The following is a 19060-nucleotide window of genomic DNA, read 5'->3' as shown; positions in this document are numbered from 1 at the left end:
TTTCCTAAATATTTAGCTTGGCAAATAGGAACAAACCAGGCATATAACTCACAAATTTTCCAATTGTTTCCACTGCCAAAGGCAACAGCCCTCATTCAATCTTAAAGGAGAACCTACAAGTTTTAAAGAATATTAATGATATTCAGATACATAGGAAGATGGTTATTTCCCCTGTTGACCAACAGGAGAACAGAAAGTAGTAAGTAATTAGCGCAAGACAAGTGGAATGTGTATTTACATGCTATGATACATGCGGGGTAAAATGAGTGGGACAAATGCATTTTTGATTTGAACGTATTTATTAGTTGTGAACATGGAGGCTGGTGGTGCTGTCTCGATCCTGCCATTGCCGGAGAGGTTCTCAGTCAAGCTCACCCCCCTCGCGTTGCTTCCAGCTCGGCAGCTGCTCCTCTGCCGGGGTGGGTCCTGGGATGGGTCCAGAAGGAAGGAGGCTTGAAGGATGAAGGGGAGATGGATTCTCTTTCCCTGTCGCCTCCTCCCCAATTGTCCATCCAGGCCCCGTGCATAATTGCCACTCCATCCCCCCCACCCGCTGCCACTTCTCCATCGGGCATCTGAGGCCATAATTCAATTCCTCCTCAGTGGACGTCAGAGGGAACAGCCCCACAGGAGACGTCTGTTAGGTGTGGCGCATCTGTCCACTGAGGTTTTCAATCACTGGCCTAAAGCCGGTGCTGCGGGAGTCCTGGGCTGCGGGTCGACCCCGTGTTGGAGTGGCAGTGAATTCTGACTATAGGCTTAACTGGCATCAAAGGCAGTTCCGAACTTCAGCCACGGCTAGCAGTTCCTCCTGGCAGCCGCCACAGACACCTGACTTGTGGGAGGTGCCCTCATGGCAGGACTGGGAGAGGAAGCAGTGGAGGAGGACAAGGTGAGTTATCCCCTTGGTGGAAGTTATTTCTAGAAGCCTCTCTAGGGGCTTCTGCTCAGGCTTGCGGTGGGTTGTTCCTCCTCTGCACCCTTTGGTCCTTATCAGGTTGAATCTCTCTGCAGATCTGTGTGACCTGAGGGCTTCTAAGCTTTAGTCAGTGCACAGCAGAACCACGTGGGGAGCTTTATAAGCCCCAGTGCCCACGAGGCAGGCCGGCCCAGTTAGGTTAGAATCTCTGGAGTAAGATCTGGCTGATTCCGCTGTGCAGCCAGGGTTAAGACTCACTGCTCTAGGTGATGGGTGGTGAGTAGCCTTGCCTGCTTTCTCCCCTCAAGGATGAGTTTTACTAGGACCTGGTGGGGGAGGAAGGGCATGTATTAGAGGCAGCCTCTGCAGGGTGGTGTTTGTTAGCTGGCAATCTTATTACCGCTTGAGGTTGATTCTCAGCCTCACAAATCCAGAAACTGGAGTTTATTCAGATTCTGAGGGTGGCTCTATCTGAGGTATAGACTCACATTAGTCAAGGCTGTGAGACTGATGTATAAACCCAGAAGCCCGATGTGTTACTTAATGGTGAGAAAGAGAATAGTCTGAAAACTGGGCTTCCTGCATCAACATGAGCTGCCCTTTCTTGGGGCCCAGCTAATTTCTTGCAGCAGTGCTTTCTACCCTTCCTGCCTAGGCAGGTAGTTGCATCAGTAGGTGGAATGGGCCAGCTCATGCTTCTCAAATAGCAGGGTCATTCAGGCAGGGTCTCTCTTAAATAGTTTAATTTTTAATTTTTGACTCCAATTTCCTACAAGCCTGATAAGCTAAAATTTTCTAGGAGGAAACCAGTGGTACTGGTTTCCTCAGCCTTCCTGGATGCCAGGAGACTTGACACCCCATGAATACCTCTTTGAACAAGTGACAGAGGAAGGAGATGGAGAAGTAAAGTGAGGAGGGGGTAGTTCCTTGGCTTCTTGTGGCTATTTTTCCTGGCAGTGTTCATTCTCAGGGTGGGAGACCATACTTGAAGCTGCAAGCAGCAAGGAAGCCACAAGGTGAATGGGGCCCTGGGAGGTCACGGCAAGAGGAGTCATAAGGAAGCAGAAGCTTAGAAGCAGCAGAAACCAGGAGGCAAGGAAAGCAGATACTCAGAGCAACGGTGAAGAGAGAGGGAGTATTGTGAGGAGAGAAATGACATGCAGAGTGGCAGGCGTGCAGGGGGTTGATTCAGTGACAAACAAACATAACACGGTCACACCCGAGCGTGCATCTCAGGGACAAGGGGAGCACTTTGCAGGCTTCGGCTGGGGCCTTCCCTTGTAGAGAGGATGCTCCATTCCCCTCTGCTGAGTTCTGCAGGGATGGTCAGTGTTTTCAGCATTGGACCTGGGCATGTGGGAGGCCAGGCCAGGCTAGATCAGGAGCGTCTGGTTTGCTGGGGTCCAGCTGCTTCCCGGTGCATCCCTGTTTGAGATGCCCACAGCCAGCAGGTGCCCACAGAGACGTGCTGGTACGCATGGGGATATGTTGGCTGGTTTGGAAAACAAATGAGGAAAAACTACTTTTTGTTTTTTTGCATTGTCTACACCAATCGTATTCCATAATAGCTATTACTAGGAGAATAAATGAAAAATGCCTTTCTTTCACACTGCCATCTCTCACGGTGATACGCATCTCGAGCTGATTTGCAAATGTGCGGTTCTAAGTGGCGCGTGGTCGGAAGCAGTTAGCTCCTAATGTTATGCTGCCTCATGGGCAGCAGCCGAACCTATTAATGAACTAATCCCAGACTCTCCAGTGGATGCCGTCTGGGCTCCTCTGTGCCGCACTTTGCATTTCAGCTAAAATCAACAACGTTAAAGAACGGAGAATTTAAATGGATTAGGCTGCTTCTCTCTGGCATCAGACAGTGTGCTCGGCAGCTCTAGAAGCGGGGCGTGAGTGTAAGGCTTCTGAACTCGAGGAAGGGGATGAAAACTGCTGGCCGTGCGCTAGGCATCCCGCCGCCGTCACACATCGGCTGCGGGGTCGAGGGCTCTGGCTCTGGAGCCAGATCTCCTGGTCCTGCCCCTCACTAGCTGTGTGACCTTAGGCAAGTGACTTAGCTTCTCTGTGCCTCAGTGTCCTCACCTGTGAAAAAGGGATGGTGATAAAACTCACATATGAGAGCTGCTCAGAGGGAGAACGAGTTTTTATTTTCGAAAAGGGCTGAGAGGTGCTTGGCACACAGAACATGCTATAGAAGGGTTTGTTAGACCAGTTCATTTATTCCACAAATATTTGTAAAATATCTATGACAGGCGAAATTCTTTGTGCTTGAGATTCAGCTTGAGCAAGATAAGGTTCTTGCCCACATGGAGTTTACATTCTAGTTGGGGCAATAAGAAAGAGGGAATTCCAGATGGTAGTAGGTACTATGAAGGCACCATCAGCTTGAGGCAGACCTGTCACAGAGAGCTTCCTGAGCAGGGAACATTTGAGAGGAAACTTGGGTGAGGAGAAGGGATCGCTGTGCCCAAGCTGCCCCCACCCGTCCCCTGGCGACTGATGTGGGGTCCGGGGGTATCAAGGCACCAACACACTGGACCAGCACGTGGGGCCTGGAGGCCACTGCGAGGTGTGTGTGGGATGGATCTGTGTCCTATTCCCCCTTTACTTTCATCTTGGAGTAGAAATGTCCCCAGCAAACAGACACTTTGGAGATAAGCACAGATCTGGCTGTGTCTCGAGGCCAGCGAACAGTCTGGGAAAACAACCTTTTTAGATTGTTGTGGGCATCTATGAGCGACCTTTCAGGAGCTGACCTACCAAACTCCTGCTTTAAAATCACCTGTTGTTCTGCGACAAGGACAAGTCCACACCATTGTCCGTTCCCTTGGAGGGGACCCACCAGAGAAATTTCTCTTAGACCTCAGCTGCAGAAAAAGCAGACCCACTGCCTTTTTAGTTTTCTGGACAGACTTTCCCTTGATGCCTTTGGTTTCCCTCTTTGCTCTGCCTCCAGGGAACCTCGGAGCTACGTTTTCCATGTCCTTCTCAGCACCGCATGTCTATGTGAGTTCGTATTAATCTTATTTCTGGCTCTGATACTGACTTTCCTACTCTTGCCTTACCCAGGTCCCTTCATCTCCTTACTTCATCCTTTTGTTTCGTGGGCATCCTTTTGAGAAGGGGTGAGGAATCAAGGGAGTAAGGAAGGAACACCTAGCTGAGGATGCAGTCAGGAGTAAAACGCTGCTGCCTTGAAGGTGGCAACAGATGGGGGTGCTTATCCTCCAGGGAAATTACCTGGAGTGGGGCAAAGACATGGGGGCTTCTGCCTGTGCTGACCCTGCTGGTGGCAAGCCTTGGCAATGGGTATTGGGGCCTCTGACTGGTGCCTCTCAGAGCTGGAATATCTTGCTATGTTTAATGGGTTATTATATGTTCAAAGATAACACACTTAAAAAAATACAGTATGGCCCCAAAGCCAGCCAACAACTTCGTCTGGTATTCAATGCAAGGAGTAGTAACCAAACAAAGATGGAGGAATGGCTGAGTATGCAGCACTTAGCAGGAGAAGGAGGTTGGTCTCCAGCGCTGTGCTGTCCTAAGGGTCTTCCAAGGCCCACACTAATTTCCCTGTAGGTGCTGACTTTGGAACCTCACTTCATGTAAGTTCTGATTCCACTGGCTGTGTAGACAGCAGGAGGATGGCAGGGAGGTGGAAGGAATTGCTAAGTGTGACACGGTCCTCAGGGATTTATTTCCCATCCACAGAGCTGCCCCCAGTGCTCCCCTGGGAGAACAGTGGCCAACACTTGCCCATCTGGCTCTGATCTTTCCCCTGCTGAGAGAGGGCATCTCAGGCTACTTCTCAAGCCATCACAGATCACCTGTTGGAAGAGAGCTGGGGGCTGGAGTGGGTTGTCTTGGCTGGAAGTTGTGGATCTGGTGTGGCTCCACCTCACGGAAGACTTATGTTAGTGAAAATTTGGAGTTATTCTCTTCTTGTGTGGTGGGTCATTTTAGCAACATCCCTGGTGATGCCCTTACTCGGGCTCACTGGACATCAGTGTAGAAATGGTTAATAGTGGGACCCTCCTGCTACTGGACGCATGATCTTTCTTCCAGATGAAGAAGTCACCCCTTCGGGTCTTGAAGCCAATGAATGCAGCTGAGACCTGGATGCTCAGGAAGCATCCAGATGAAGTCTGAATGTCTGAAGATGGGTCCATCAGCCTTAATTTGCACTGCATCACATTTGCAAGTTGCAAAATGGAATTTGCAATTGCTTTTCGGCAATGTTCAAATTAGCACTTCTTAGCATATTAATGAACTACTTTTTTTTTTCTCATTATGTGACCGATTTTAATGTAAATAGCAGTCTCCATGCAAAGATTAGGTCAGGGTTTCATAAGAATAAAGTTCCGAAGCTTCCTATGGAAGCTGGGAATCCAGCCTTGGGAGGGGCATGGCTTCAGCCCAGAGCAACAGTCCAGAAGGTGTGGATTTTTCAGACTCCTGGCCTGGCAGGCTGAGGTCCTGAGGTCTGGGATGAGGTTTCTGGCTACTGGCTCAAGAGATTGGACAACCATGAGGGAGGCTGCAGGCTCTGCGCCTGACGTGGCTGGTGACTTGGCCAGGTGGGCAGGAGTGTCTGTTTATCTCCATGTCTGAAACAGAGATCAAAGTGTAGGCCACATCACATCATGTTCACATCACATTCACACTTCCAGAGGGATCAACTTTCTTCAAAACAGGTCGAAATCCGCTACTGAGGGATGCTGTGTGAATTCCCCTTTCTAAGATAATTAAACTAAACTAACTAAAATAAGGAATTTTCTAAGAAAATTCCTGTATTGCTGCTCCTCTGGTATATGCTTCAAGGAGCTGGTCCCAAGTCTTAAGAGCACTGTCCGCAATCACCCGAGCATGTTTCGGAGCCATGCCAGGAGAAATTGGAAGGATCCTTCCCCGTAAGGACTTATAGCTCCTGGCCATGAGCAGCCTGGTGACGGGACCCGATGCACAGAGGAGAAGAAACCAACAAATGGGACTTTTAAATCTGTCCAGAGACCACCGAGCTGTGCACCATCTGTCCTGCAGAGCCAGCAGTTGGTGAAATGAGAGACCTCGTATGGCCTCCCAAAGCCCTGGAGCCGGATGAGAAACCAGAGCCCCAGACGTCGGCCTGGGTGGTCTCCAACCGGCCGCCCTGCTGGCTGAGGACCGTGGCCTGGGGCCTCTGGAAGGGTTGGTGACCTTCTGCATCAGAGTGACACAGCCACACTAGGCTTTCCAGGAGAAGGATGGACCCCACGTTTTCGAAATGGCAGTGCTTTCTTGGTTCATTATTCAAAATGAACTGATTATTCATCCCCAGCTTGAATTACCAGCTAAATAGTATTTTCCTGCTGAGTGTACATTTGTAATGCTATCCATTTCATCCTGTGTGATGGCATTACCTTCCAGGGCCTTCGGCTACCTATTCCTTACTATCTATAGATGGGTGCGTGGGTGTGCTGATTGCATTTTAAAAACAAGAGTTTGTGTATCTGATGGATCTGGGAATAATCAGTAACTAAGGTAGCAGAGGGGGAAAAAGAATCTAGCTCTTGATGAGTAATTTTAAAACTGTGAATACTTCACAGCTTGATAGATTCCCAGGAAAGGAGTCCTTCAGTCACAGTGCCTCCTAAAATGCAACTGGGCCAGCAGGTGCTTTTTTTGAAGACCTGGGAACCTGGTAGGCATTTTGTTCCCTGGGAGGGGAGAGCCTTCTGCCTCCCATCATTCCTGTGACTTCATCAGGGAACAACATCCTTAGTCAAGACTCTTCCAGAAGAGCCCAAGTCACATGAGCTTGTCAAACCTTAGACTATTTTGGCTTGTGTCACTGAAAATCACAGCTTCAGATGTGGCTTGATCCAGGGGGCAAGAACACTGTTGGCAGGGTTCAGCTTTGATTCCTTCCACCTTGACTCCATTTTCAGGCAGTTTGGACTCTCTTTGTGGTAGTGAGATGGCTACCAGCTCTAGACATTTATCTATCCTCTCAGGAACTCCAAAGAAAAGATTCTCTCTTTACAGAAACACCTGTTATTGAGTCAGTCTGGCCCTGATTAGGTCCTACACCCACCCCTGAGCCAGTCGCAGTGGTGAGTGGGATGTGATGTCCTCGTTGTCTCGGTCTGGGTCACCTGTCTATCCCTGGAGCTGCGGGCGGGTTCAGCTCCTCCCAAGCCCACATGGATCTAGCGGGGGGGGGGGGGGGGGGGAGTGATTCCTCAAGGAAAATCAGGATGCTATTTCCAGTAAAAGGAGGAAAGAGGCTGGGCAGGCAAAAACAACAGATGTCCACCCCAACAGCTTTTCAGTTAACTATTCGCAGAAGTCCAGGAGCAAGTTATATCCAGAGAACAGAAAAGGAGGCTGATTCTACTGATTTAACTATTTATATTTTCTCAGTGAGTGGTTGGCCCACAGTCTGTGGATTTCCTTTTCTACAGAGGCTAGTAACTTTCACCCCTTATTTGCAAGCGCGTAGCATCTGCTGGGCTCACCTACCAGAAGCTCGGAGTTCCCCTGGCTGGGGTCAGATTGGACAGGAAAGCTCGCTGGCTCTGCCCCTGGTCGGGGATCAGGTCTCGTGCCTTCCTGGGCTCTTTCTGATTCAGCTCTCTGAGTATGGAATGGTGCTGGTGGAGTCAGAAATGGGGTCTGGGAAGAGTCCTCACAGATGGTCACCTGGCTTTCAGGCATTCTTTTTCTGAGACGCAGCTGTACTCCCTGTCCTCCTGTCCTGGATGTTGGCTCCTGGGATGTTTTCTGGAACATGTGGCTCATCGGGGAGCTGTTGAGTCAGTCTTTTCTCCTTTAACTCTTGCATACTTAGCCATTTGAGCCCATAAATGCTGGAGAAAGCCACACCTCATGTCTCTTCACTCAAGGGCTGAGGAGGCTGCAGCTGGGAGACTGTCCCTATGTCTCTTTCTGTCTCTTCTCCCTCCTCCCCTCCTTCCCTCCCCGCCTTCCCAGTCCTCGTTCTCTCCTAAGCGCCTCCTTCTGATGGGTCCTGGAAAGAACTGCTGGTGGCCTCTTAGTCCCTTAGTTGATGCCACTGTTCCATTTTCTGTGGGTACCGTCGGGGTGGAGCATAGGCTGGGTCTGAGGAGGGTGAGGAGGAAGAGCTGGCAGAAGCATCAGCGGCCGCCCTCCCGCTCCTGGCATCCCACGGTTCCACCCCGGCCACTGGGATCCCCGGAAGGTGTAGGGGACAGACTTTGGCTGCGCCTTGAAGGATGCCCTGCTGCTGGTTCAGGCCTGGAAAAGACCTCCATGGCTCGCCCTTCACTCCAGGTGTTCAACCTCTCATCTCATGCCCATTTGGAGTTCGCTGTCCCTCAGAGGCTGGGTGCAGTCCCGTGAGGACAATTCAGAGGCAGGGGGCCGTGGACACCTCCTTCCCACTTATTAGGGCAGAATCGCTCTGACGAAGCAGCAACGGCCCGCCAGAGCCTCATTATTTTGGGCTTCATTGAAATGCGCCGCAGAGCCATCCCCGGTACTTTATGTACTAAACTTAACTACAGTAATGTATTCAAATCATTCTGAATTTATCTAGACTGAGCATCCTTTCCTCCTCCTCCTCCTCCACAATTTTTTTTTTAAAGATAGCAAATGTGCTTTTGGAGACAACAGCTTAGGGACCCCTATTCTGTACAGGAGGCACAGGTGACCCCTTCGTGCCCTGCTTTCCCATGAGCGGCCACCCGGGGTCTCACTGGATGGCAACGATGTCTGGGGACCTGTGGTGCTTTTTCCTGGCTCCGTGTCCCACCTCTTCCACGTTTCCCCCCACGTCCCTGCCCTTGCGGGGAAGTGGGCCCTGGAGTAGGAGGGACGGTTGTGCCCAGATAGCAAACAGCGGACTCAGGAAACTGCATGAGAGGGGAGAGGATGCAGAGGAAGGACCCGGCCTGGAGGTAGGAAACCACTTCTCACCCCAGTTTGGACACCAATTTTGGGGGGGATTTGGGGACCCTCTGTTCTCTTCTCTGGACCTCAGTTTCCTTGATATGAAAACTCACGTTGATGAGGATGGTGACTTTGAGCCCGTCAGGGGCTCTTAGCAGATGTCCATCATGAGCTTTGGATGGTCCATGGACCTCTTGAAATTGTGAGCAATATTGTGGTTTTTTTTTCCTAGGGGAGAAAGTCCAAAGCTCTCATTGGGTTTTCCAAGAGCTCTTGTCTAGTGGAGGCTACGATCTCAAACACCTGCAGGCACTTAGGACCCCAGACACCGTCACGTGCATCTGCTCAATGCCCTGGTTTTACAGGTGGCACCACTGAGGCCGGGTGATGGGATTGGCAGGGAAGCTGGGCAGCGTCCTGGTGGGGACCATTAGAGACTGATCCCGGCAGGACTCCAAGTGGAGGGAGGCTGGGGAGAACCTGCTAAGTCCCGCTGGACTCCCCGCTAGAACCTTCCAGAAGGAATCCCAGCAGAGAGGAGGGATGTAAAAATGAGCCATGTGGGAAACATATACAAACCAAAGCTTTGGGCCAAAGTGACCAGGATTCTGTGGAATTGGTTAGTGACCATCGTCTGATGTGAATTTCTGCCTTCACGTCTGCCTCTCAGCTACAAAATGGAAGCTCTGCTGCACCAGGGGTGTTGAACACAGCTGAGGGCACACAGCTCCTCCGGGGCCACTCTCTCTCTGCCAGACTGCAGTCTTCACTGCTGCAGTCGGCATCTTCCTCGTGTTCTTCAGCATCTCTGACCCTCTTCAGTGTTCCAGGTCTCTGGGCCACCTGAGTCAGTGAGCTTCCTTGAGCTGATGGAGGTGAAGGCCCCCTGCTCTTCCCTCCCAGGTGGAATCATCTGCCTTTCCTTCACTTATTCCTGAATTTGTCACCTGCTCTCTGTTTAACTGGGCTCTGACTGGAGGTAGACCTTGGGGGCCACGGTCTCTGTCGTCCTGTGGCGTCTCTTGGTGTAAAACAGCTGAGCCCCCATCCATCTTGCCTGGGCTCCTCCTGCTCAGAACTGTAAGTGGCCCTGCTGTAGATATCCCATGGGAGCCTATGCAGCTACACACCGTTTGGTCCCAGTGGGAAACCCTGTACATCCTATAAATGGTTCAACATCCCTGCTTGCCTGGGAAGAGTGCTTCTCTGTAGCTTTTGCCAGCTGGAGAGGCCTTTTGAGGCAACTTTGCTTAATATTTATCCCCGACACTCAATGCTTTCACTCTCCAGGCATGGAGGAAATATTAATAAAGAGCTATTTTTTAAAAGTTTGGTTAAAAGACATAAATCTGCTGTCTTTGAAAAGGCAAAGGCAAGCTTGCTCTTTGGTTATGGAAGTGTCATCCTGTACAAACGAGCCAGAAGTTCTGTGTGCTCACCATTAAATAAAATTTTATAATGAAAATTTTGTCTTATGAAGGTGAAACTTTGAGAACATATTAGAATTCTCATTTTTCTATGCATAGCAATCAAATGACCTTCCCATACTGCCACATAAAGTATAGATTTAAAGTTAAATGATCCAGTCAGTCATTTACCATTTTCTTAAAGAGTAATTTCTTCTGTAACTATGGATGTTTACATATGGTTTTCTTTTTGGTATTTACCTTTTAAGAATTGAAGAAAAACTGACATTCTTTTTTGGAACTGTTTTTTAATAGCCTTTGTTTATTTTTAATATGTGGCGTTCCAGGCCCTTGCTCTAATGATTTTTTTCACACTGCATTGATAATTAAATTCATTCATTTTCCCAGCTGCACAATTCCTTTAAATAAAAAGTTATGGGTAATAACACCTCTTATGCTCAAAGTACAGAGGAGGAAAGGGCATATCAGGAGCTCTCCGTCGAGGGAAATCACTCAGATTGTGTAGGTCATGGGTTAAGGTGAAAAATCTGTGTACGGGTCCTCAGGTATTCAGGTTCTCTTAATTCATGGATTATGACCTATCGGTTTTGATTTTCTGTAGCTGAAAAACATGCATTTTTTTTCTTTATATTCATAAAGATATAATTTATCTCCATCTATCCTATTTTAGATTTTTAGTTCATAATGTGTAGTCATCGTGTCATCAAAAGCACTAAAACTGTTGGTTTCTCTTAAATGATTGGAGACTGTTTGCATGCTGTTACCAACGAGCATATATATAAGGAGGGCAGTAAAAGTGAGCTGAGATATTTAGTGACATAAAAAGAACCATGTAGATTTGTGAAAATGTAAAACTGTGATCATGGAAGAGATTCTTGAAGTAATGAGAGAAATGCTTCGTCTCTGGGCTAGTGATTCACTTGTAGCTTCTGTAATTTCATGGATGCTATAAGGATTTGGTTTTTACACATTTTAATTTAGTCCGGAGATGTTCCTATTTTAATTATCCATACACAAGGGCACAGTATCTTTCTATGGTTATTGCTATACGTTACATTTATATATAGCAATAGCAATTTGAAAAAAAAAAAACCAACAAAATGCTTTCACCTAGATGACCAAAGGGTTATACTCATTTGTTTTAATGACACTGTATGGACCTTTGCATCCTTAAATAGGATTTTTAAATACACGAGATGCGAACACTCACGGATGTGCACGCAGACGGTTACACACAAGAGAATGGAAAAAGAATCTGCTCCATGTCCCCCTTTTGTGAAGATTTGGTAGGTGCTTCGGTGGCAGCCCCTGCATGGGGATGCCTGGAGCCCCTTGCTTTCTTCTTTGAAATCAGAGGGCACAGCATCGGGGAACTTGAGAGCAAATTGATTGCCACGGAGCCCCAGCTATCACATTTCAATATAGAAAAGCCCATTTGGTGAAATGTGATAGTTTCACTATAGCGTTGGGCTCAATCTGTAGCAAGGAAGGAGACAAAAAATATATAAAATATATTAAAATAAATACATTTCTACATTATGTATATTTATAAATATACATAAATAGACAATATATAAAAAGAACAAAATCTGATGGAAGCAAATGTTGACAAAAGCTAAAATTTGTCACCCAGCTCACACACTATCGTGTGTCTGTGAAGAGGTGATTCCCCTAAACCAGGGGCTCACCCTGCCTCCTTCCACGGAGAAGCAGCAAGCGGAAATCGGTTGCATTTAAGTGAATCCCCTCGCAAACCCTTCTCCCCGCAGAGGTTGTGGAACATTGTGCTGAATGGGGACCTTCTCTGGCAACTCTGCGGGGGTGCCTGGGGGCTCGTCCCAGAAACAGGCCCCCGATGTCACACGCTCAGAGCAAAGCTTTTGAATTCTGCCAAATGACCCGGTCCGATGGGCCAGCATAGAGTGTCACCTGTTTAATGGGGCCACGCCTGATTCTGGCAGAGGAGAGGGAGTAAAGGGTTCACATGAGCTCCCAGGGGCCTTGGAGGAAGGGCTTAAGCCAGAGTCACAAAACTGGGCATCTTGGGGGCCCGATCTCCCCATGGATACATTCTGCTCGGCTCTCAGGTTATTGAAAAGAAATATGAATTTGTTGCCAACATTTAATAATCGGAGATTTTGCATAATTATCTGGATTTCTGGCTTCATTTGAATGTTTGGAAGTGCCGGGAATGTTGGGTCCTCACATCTATGGAGAACAATCTATCAGAGCGGACCCCCTGCCCCTTTACATGGTGCAGACCCCTCCCAGGCTCCCTGGGTCTTGCACTGGCAGGCTTCCCCACCTGGGTGATCTGTCTGGCCCTCCTGCTGCTGCAGGTGTTTACAAGACACTGGTGTCTGCTTGGGGACGGTTCGGCCACTGCCTTGGACAGCCCTGCCTCCCCTCCCCGTGCTGCCGGCCAGCTGGGGTTTGTTACAAGTGACAACTGGGCTAAGGAGTGTCAGCCGCATCGCTCAGAGGTGGGATCTTTCATACTCTCCACTGGGACCATGTTCTTTCAGCCCAGACACAACCACGCTTCTGAGAGCAAGCTCCTCCCGGCCTCGGGAAGGACCACAGAGGCTGAGGTGTAAGGGGTTTACTGCGTAGCCCCCTTGCTATCTGCGAAGCTGGGGTGGAAAGCCAGCTCCACACACCTGCCTCAGGTAGGAGGGCATTCCTGAGGCATTTAAAGATGCCGTTGCCTCTGAAATTGGTACCTGCTGAGGTCTGGGGTTTCACACCACCGTTGTTTCCAATGATTAATTTTTTCTTTCCCTCTGAGAGGTGGCGAGGTGGGTGCAGGTACACTCAAGTGTGTGTGCACACATGCCCAGGTGGGGTCTCTGTCAGCGCTATTCTTGTCTGACACAAGGGAAGTTGCTGCGAGAGTGTGGATGGCTCTGTGCAAGGCCATCCCCACTGCTGGGATACAGCTCAAAGATTCTGCTTATTGTCACTGTCCCCTGCTGGACCGGGAGTTCCTGGAGGATGGGGCTGCTGTCATTTTCATCCCTGTATCTCCAGCACAGACTCGGTGACTGGTGCTGACTGAATGCCTGGATGGTGAATGGGTCCTGTCTTCTCCAGGACCAGAAGTTGCTACCTTAGCCTGGGTGTGTGGTCCAGCAGGCTTGGGAGGGAGAGGCAGAGGCAGCCTGGGCTGGAGGAGTATGCTGAGGGGGCCCGCCGGTCCAGGTCCTAGCCTGGCCTCTGCCACTTCTCAGCCATCTCCTTTCCTAAAAGAAGGAAAGCTGGGCCATATTTTTAAGGTTACTTTTCCTGTTGAAACTCTTCATTCCCCTCTTCTCTCCCTACCTGCTGTGTTGTCTGCTCGACACAACTGTGAGACCCAGCCCTGGAACACAATTTTCTGAAGGGCCTCCAAGAGCTCACCCTGATCTGAGCTTGAGGTACCATCGCTTACCTGTCCGGGGGAGCGGATGCTTCAAAACCTTCATTATCAGGGAGAACTCGCTATCCCGAAATTGGACACGGGTCCTTCTTTTCCTGCATTCTCTGAGAAACATCCTGCTGCAGCCATTGTTGGTGTGAGGACCTGGCCAAGGTGGCTGGACCTGAAGGCACCGTTCATTATGTGAGTCCACAGCCAACGGTGTTTGCTGAGATGATAATCACCTGAGAGGAGCATCTGGCCCAACCTGGGCTCCCTTTCCCTGAGAATTCATATTCAAAAGCTGTGGTTTTTGTTCATTGTGTCTCAGGGGAAATGAAGATAAATTCAGCATCTGAGACCCCAGTAAGGACAGAGGCTGTCTCACACCGGGCTCAAAAAAGAGTCCCTGTTCAGGCTACAAAAGAAGAGGATTTGGAGTAGGTTTTGAGGGCACACACATGGCAAAGGAACCCAACCCTGTGGTCAAGGAGCATTCGCTAGAAGAGGAGACTCCTAACCTATGTCGATGACACAGGCTTTCTGAGAAAAAAGGATTGGAAAAAGGAAACTACCAGAACACGTAGGATGAATAAAGTGATTCCCAGTTAAGGATCTTGGAGGAAAGGAATTCTTTTTCCTCGTGTTGAGAATGAAGGCTTCCTGAAAAGGTGCCAGAATAGAAGGTGGAAGAGGGTATCTCCATCAGGGGTTACAAGCTCAGGTGCCTGCCCAGCCAGAAGGGGGAGGCTGGGTCCCCTTCCTGGACCCCACTTCTCGTCTTTGCCTGGCTAAACCCTGCCAGAATGGTCGAAGGGGAAGTAGCTATCTGAGGAAGAAGCAGGCCCAGGTTAGTTCGATGTGCCCTTGGAAGCTCATCCGTGCATTTATCTCTGCCATACGGGCCCTGCTACCCCCTCCCCCCAAAGGTTTTACTGTTTAACTGTGTCCACATGCCTCCATCTTCCAAAAGCGACTAGTTAACCTCCAGTGGAATCAATCTAGGCATCTGGGTTTTCTTAATTTGTGCTGCCAAGAATTTTTGCGTATTTTATACCCACGCGTCCGCCCTCCTCACTCCCTCCACCCCCCCCCCCCCCCACACCCATACACACACTGACCAGACTGTAACATCTCCCAGGGGGAGGCTGAGTATCACCGTTCCCCACGGTACCCAGACCTAGGCAGTGCAGCAAGTGCCCATGTGTCTCTCTTTGAGGACGGACTGGTGAGGTCAATGAATATTTGACCTCAGCAGTTTTGCAGGCCTGGGGTTCTCGCCGTGAAGGCCACCCAAGACAAACTAGGAATTGTTTTAAACATATTGCTCCAAATGTGAAGCAGACACAGGGTCTGAATAGTCTAGAGGCAGTGGGAGTCCTAGGCTTTCCAGATCTGGCTAAATCAGAGAGTTACATGATTTACTGAAACACAAGAATATTCTGCTTTTACTGCACAGAGACCCCATCCCTAGTTATTTGTTTTACACATTTTCCCCATTAGAAAATGAAGCACAGCAATTAGAAGACAACCCGGATGTTCTGTATTTGGGTGTTTTTTTTTTTTTTTTCATATCTACTTGGTAATTTCGTAACTGTAGCAGGTTGGGCAGAGCAGCCTTGTTTGGATTTGTCTGGATAATGCTTCCCAGTTCAGAGTAGCTGCTAGAGCAGTAAGAAAATGCTTGGCAAAACTCAGATCCATTAGCTTTGCTGTTTGCACCTGCGGTGCTTCTCCATCCAGGCGTGGGGTTAACATAAGCACCTGATATTTGCAAGGACTCTTTAGGAAAAAAGAGAAGAAAAAAAAAAAACAAACAACAAACCCAAGATGCCTAATCAGAAATTACCCTACTCGTAGTAAAACCTAAATTCATGAGAATTTATAAAAATAGATTTCTTTTAAATGCCGGGAAAGAGATTTAGAAGCAATTTGGCAGCCTGGGATGCGTGGTACCGACCTGCGCCAGGTTCTTCTTACGTTAATAAATATTCATTTTGTTTTTCGGGGGGGATTCCAAGTACGAGACAGAGGGTCCTTGTTGTAGAAGTCAGATCTATTTCTACAGCAAGAACTTCAGATTCTTAAGTATCAGGTATGCTTTTCTAAAAATGTAACTCTTTCCTAACAAGTCAAACCTCCAGTGGGAAATCCGCTCCGGGAGGTGGATTCAGCCACGGCGGCCTTTCCTTGCCGCGTGCAGCTAAGCAAAGTCAGGTCTGAGGACGATGCTCTCTCCCCTCTGAATCACCTTTTTTTTCTGGACATGCAGAATAAAGCTTCATTCAATATTGATAGTGTTTCGATACATTAGAATCAACAGCAAGTCAGGAATCATATAAAATGTATACAGATGGCTATTTTCCCCTGGTTTCACCTTTTTTGACCAGAAGAGTCCATTTCTAAAGGGATTTCTCCTCTCTTTAAAGCCAGCAATCCGTCTAGTTCTCACAGAATGCAGGTCCAATTGGTACTGAAATAGTTCCTCCCAAGATGTCTGTGAAGGTGTCATTTTTATTAGTTCCATCTATTTTCCACATGTGTTCAATTTAGCAAATTTGGAGCTTGAAAAAAAATCTGAAAATAATTTTTCTTCATCTGAGACACAAGAGAGTAACATTGTCCGTAAGAGGTAAAAATAAATGCCTTGTCATTCCAACAAATATTTTAAAGCAAACCAGCAGATATATTCCAAATGTATTTCACTGAAATTTATTTGAAAGACAAAGAGAGAGAGAAAGAGGATGAGACTCAGTTTTAGTTGCAGCTGTTTCCAAAGAGTTTGGGCACAAATATTCTTTCATTCCTTCGCATGATTTCGATAAAATTAGGTCAAAGAAATGTTCATTTGAAAACAGTGCTTTGTCATATTATCTACAACACATGTCTAGCAAATTTATGAATCCGGCATTCATCAGCGTGAAGTTCCCAATCCTAATGAATGGTTTAGACAGCATTGTCATCAATTTTCCGCAGGTGCAGCTGAGGCAATCAGTCACTTCAATCAAAAGCCTCCGTCAACTTGCGTGGCGCTGTCATGTTTTACCCTGGGATTGCTGAAATTAACAAAAACGATCACTCCCAGAATGGCTTGACACCCCTCCCGCCTGTGGGTGGTGCTTTTGAGCAGTGCTTTGCGGCTAGCCGAGCTGCAGATTTTGAAAGCATTCTTTTTTTTTTCTAACTTTACACTAACATAATATTTCTTTTGTGATATTATGGAGATAAAATTGCACCGTGTGTTTTAACACACACTACAACAACCTCTTAAGGCAAAAAAGTAAATTCATGCAAATGAGTTACAGAAAGCGAAAAGATTTGTTGCTGGGTGCGGTGCAAGGTGGGACCTGGCCACTGCTGGGAAAGGCTCCAGTGGCCTCCCGGGGGGTCGTCAGGTTCTGAACTTCCTGGCCCCTTCCCCTGTCAGGCCATGTAGTAGATGGCAGTGTGGGCTCTGAACTTTGGAGCTGCTGCTTTAAGAGTTAAGATTGAAAAAACCAGGCCACCTGGTTTCTTTCACCTTCTCTTTCCTCTGAGTGTACCTTTCCCTTGCTTCCAAGTTGCTAGAAATCTTCTCCAGGGAAGCCTTTATCAATATCGGGAGAGGCATGTTTTATTACAATATGGGTGATGAGAATTATACTCTTATCTTTGCAGCTAGTGAGCTGCTTCTCCTCAAAGGGGTAACAGCACCTTCAAATTCTCTCACTTACCTTAAAAGACGCATGAAAGATCCGAAGAAGGAAAAGCCAAAATGGAAAAATAACCTTGTTTCCAAAACTCTATAGTCCAAAAATGATTTCAATAGTTCCAGCAATACAAAGAGAAAGCTGTGAGAGAAACTCTGCATATGCCAAAGATGAACACGCCTGTCTTTATCCTGAGAACACCACCAGGTGCCTTCTAAATCTTTAAAATATATGGACAGACAGAAAGCACTTAGCATCCGTTCCTCCATGATGAATAGAGTTAACCTTTGTAGTTTGCCAAAAGTCAGTAAGTTTTTCTTTCCCATTTGTTTCAGCAGAATCAGGAGTACAAACGCAGGTGGGACCAGATAAACTCACATTGTCTTGGCCTTTTTTGCTTAACGACAGCAGTTGGACCGCTTGTAGCAGCCAGTAAGAAAGATGTGCTAATATTAACTTCTTTAAACGACAGGGTTACTTTTATTGACAGAAGCACTTGAATTTATTAAATTGGCTGGAGAAATATTGAGGTGTCTTCCCCTTATAGGTATCACGAATTGTCAGTTACCCTAATGTTTCTGGGGCCACATTAAAAAATCCACATTGTTTCTGAAGAATGCAAAATTTAAGACTATAATAAAAATGTACTTTCTAATAACTAGTTGTGTCGCTTTGCAGATAGCTTTGATGCAGGATTCCTGCCTGCATACGGTTGAAGTTACATCTGTGTCATCCATACCTGAGTTTACAATCCCTTCCCTTGGAGAGCAATTAGGGACTGGCAAGGCTGGTGTTGTAGCTAATATTTGAAACTACATGTGTGTCTGCAGCTAAATGGGGAAAAGGGGCTGTGATCATCTCTGCCTGGAGAAAATAAGTCCAACAGCACCCACCTTTTAGACACTTGATAAAAAGTGCAGTTGGGGGAGGCTGCGGAGTCTCAAGGGGGTGGCTTTTCCGGTGAGGAATAAAGATTGCCAACCAGTAGCCAGCCGGGCTTGCTGGAGGAAGTCTCCATTTTGGCTCGCTGCCGTGGAGTTTGAAGTTAAACGGTCCTGTCTGCTGCTTCTCTTGTGTGTGTCACTTGTTAAACATCTCTTGAAATGCACCATTACAGTTTCCCTTTAGTTTATTACAGCAGAACTAAACTAGTCAGTGTGCATTTTGGCTACCCCTAATTTCCTATGAACACCTATGGAATAGATCTTTTCTTTTTATTACCAAAATATAAAAACATTTGACTTGCTATCACTCTTCATTTAACTGTAGATGCTGGAGTAAAAGGGAAAGTGAAATGGAGTGTCTGTAAATCAACCAAATGGATGCAGGGGAAAGAATCAACAACATATATAGTCAAAAATATGTATCCTCTTAAAGGAGATGCTTTGTGTTGTCCGTGAGTTTTAAGACCACGCTTTCCATTAGGATGGTCTCAGTTTTACAGAGAAGGCAAATATTTCCACATTTGATTTTTTTCTCTCTCTTCCAATCCAAATGAGAATTTTGTTGTTGTTGTTGTTATTTTCTTGCTAAAAGGAAGGGGATTAACTTGGTTTTTTCCCCCATGAATATATGTGGTGAAAAGATTGTGGCGTGTTTTGACTAAGCATGCAAAATGTTTTATTAATCAGAGCACTAGAGTAGAAATGAAAGCACTACGTCTTTAAAAGTGCCTGAACGTCCAGGTACACGGGGAGATGGGTAAAAC

Source organism: Hippopotamus amphibius, chromosome 16 (assembly GCF_030028045.1).
Source record: "Hippopotamus amphibius kiboko isolate mHipAmp2 chromosome 16, mHipAmp2.hap2, whole genome shotgun sequence".
NCBI classification, from domain to species: domain Eukaryota; kingdom Metazoa; phylum Chordata; class Mammalia; order Artiodactyla; family Hippopotamidae; genus Hippopotamus; species Hippopotamus amphibius.
This window is presented reverse-complemented; position numbering follows the sequence as displayed.